This window comes from Penaeus vannamei, chromosome 9 (genome assembly GCF_042767895.1).
Source record: "Penaeus vannamei isolate JL-2024 chromosome 9, ASM4276789v1, whole genome shotgun sequence".
Classification (NCBI taxonomy): Eukaryota; Metazoa; Arthropoda; class Malacostraca; order Decapoda; family Penaeidae; genus Penaeus; species Penaeus vannamei.
This window is the reverse complement of record NC_091557.1, coordinates 27,034,379-27,036,878: the sequence shown is the minus strand read 5'-3', so window position 1 is coordinate 27,036,878 and position 2,500 is coordinate 27,034,379. Positions and strand designations below refer to the sequence as shown.

At 39.8% G+C, this 2,500-nt stretch overlaps 1 protein-coding gene across 1 annotated transcript in view; it reads left to right on the top strand.

The window, feature by feature from the left end:
• The window catches only part of LOC138862565 (uncharacterized), a 42,479-nt gene that overhangs the window by 247 nt on the left and 39,732 nt on the right, over nt 1-2,500 (top strand). Inside the window, exon 1 of the mRNA XM_070124976.1 lies at nt 1-437. This exon is cut by the window's left edge and continues 247 nt beyond it. The gene's annotated coding sequence lies outside the window, so the exon portion shown is untranslated. The remainder of the gene's footprint in view (nt 438-2,500) is intronic.

The window sequence follows — 2,500 nt, the reverse complement described above, 5'->3', positions numbered from 1 at the left end:
TTTTAATTACCTTTTCCAATCCCGCCGGAGTGTCTAACCTTGAGTGACGTGAGGACGCTAGTAACCGGTGTGTTTTGAAATTTGAAAAAAGAAGAAAAATTCAAAGATAAAGAAAAGGTAAATCAAATAGATCATACAATCCTCCAGTTTGCATTAGAAAAATAATTGTGAGGAAACAAAAAGAAATACAATAAGAAAGATAGAAAAAAAAGAGAAATCTTCCATGCCACAATTATAGTTATCACCACAACATCTAACTCATGCAATTGCAAGAAAAGGAGTTTAGCGAAATCAAAAGATAACAATATCTCCAGGAATCTAGAATTTTAGTGACGATAAGACCCAGCGCGAAAAGAAAAATAACCAGACCTATGAATATATTCCTCCGATCGAGGCGTGACAGAAGAACCTCAGACATTCCTCAGACGTTTCCTCAGGTAGGTCACCCCCGTCGGTCTTACCTTTCCCTCCGCCTCGGTTTTCAGGGTAAACGATCGCGGCTCTGGGATCAGTCTCATTAATGGCCCGTTGGTATTTCATTAGCGATTTTCCCTTTTTTTCCCCTTTTTCTGTATAATATCCCGTAAAGACTCTGTGTATTTGTTGGAGGCTGTGGGCATTGACATTTTTTTTTTTCCAAGAGAAAAGGACATAGACTTCAATAAGCGACATTTATAGAGAGAAAGGGAGAGAGAAAAAAACGTAGTTGGGAGAATTTAATCGTTTAGAGCACTTGACGCGTATTTCGTAACGTTTCCTATTAGTAAAAGGATAACGTTTTTAAATCTGCAGATTATCAACGCGATAACATTCTCTAGCGGCAATTGGACTAAACAATTCTAGGATATGCTTTTTATCTCTCTTAAAAGCTCTCTTAATCTGTCTCTTTCGAAATGTGTCCGTTCTGTCTGTCTTTTTCTGCCTGTTTGTCAGTTAGTCTCTCTCTCTCTCTCTCTCTCTCTCTCTCTCTCTCTCTCTCTCTCTCTCTCTCTCTCTCTCTCTCTCTCTCTCTCTCTCTCTCTCTCTGTGTGTCTCTGCCCTGTCTCTGTCTCTGTCTCTGTCTCTGTCTCTCTCTCTCTCTCTCTCTCTCTCTCTCTCTCTCTCTCTCTCTCTGTGTGTGTGTGTGTGTGTGTATGTGTCTGTCTGTCTGTCTGTCTTTTTCGTTGCCTGTTTGTCAGTCTAGTCTCTCTTTTTCGCCTCCTTCGTCGCTGTCTCTCTCTCTCTCTCTCTCTCTCTCTCTCTCTCTCTCTCTCTCTCTCTCTCTCTCTCTCTCTCTCTCTCTCTCTCTCCTAACTTCGGAAGTATCAAACACTGGTCTTTTCGTTATGAGAGCGTCTCAATAACGCGACAGACGCAGGGATAACAGCGCGACCCAAGCGTTAAATAGGAAAATGCTCCTCCTTGTAAAAAGTTCACTCCATCACTTGACCTGAGAGGAGTTTCAGAGAGATGGGGATAGAGATGGATAGAAAGATGTGTAGATGAAAAGATAGAGATGGATTTACTGATATATAGTGATAGAGGTGGATAGACAGGTAAGTAGCGATGATAAGTATATAGAATGATAGAATAAGATAATACAGAAAGATATAGAAAGGGCGATAGCTTATAGAGAGGAAGATGTTGATAAGTAAGGAGAGCTGGGCAATCAGATAGAGGTAAATAGATTAGAGTTAGGTTGACGGAAACAGAATTATAAACATAGATATAAATGAATACAGATAGATATAGCCAGCAGGAGAGAGAGAGAGAGAGAGAGAGAGAGAGAGAGAGAGAGAGAGAGAGAGAGAGAGAGAGACAGACAGACAGAGAGAGAGACAGACAGACAGAGAGAGAGAGAAAGAAAGAGAAAGAGAGAGACAGATAATGGGAATATAAGGACAGAAATAGATTACTATTAAGGCAGATATAGTAAAATAAAAATAACTTTGGATAAAACGTCCATCCAAATACGCGTTGCCTCTGCTATACAAACAGATGAACAGAAGAAGCATCACAAACAGACATACGTACACACGAAACGCACACGGTCTCATAGGAACGCCTTACCTTTATTGCAAATGAGGTGCCCCGACCCGACTTCTTTACATACCTGCGCACGTTAACCATTTGCCTAATAACTGGATTACACATCTATATGAAGGCTGAACTCTGCTGTGTTCCAGACAAAGGGCGGCTTTCAATGTTCTCGTTGAATATTCAAATGATACGATTTAAACATTTTAAACAGTGAAAGGTATACATAATCCATGTTTGTAGGCATTTGCTCCTAGCATTTGGATCTTTCTCCCACACGCAGGTAGATAGAGAGTAAAAAAGCGAGATGAATCACCTTTTGTTTTAATTGTAGCAAAATCGACGTACCTAATTAAATGGAGAATTAATAGCACCGTAGAAGAATATGATTATTGGCATCGAAGAATAAATCTGTAACAGAAGGAAAGAAAGAAAAAGCTACGAAACAAGAAAACGGAAGAAAGTGAAAAAAATACTTGGGATA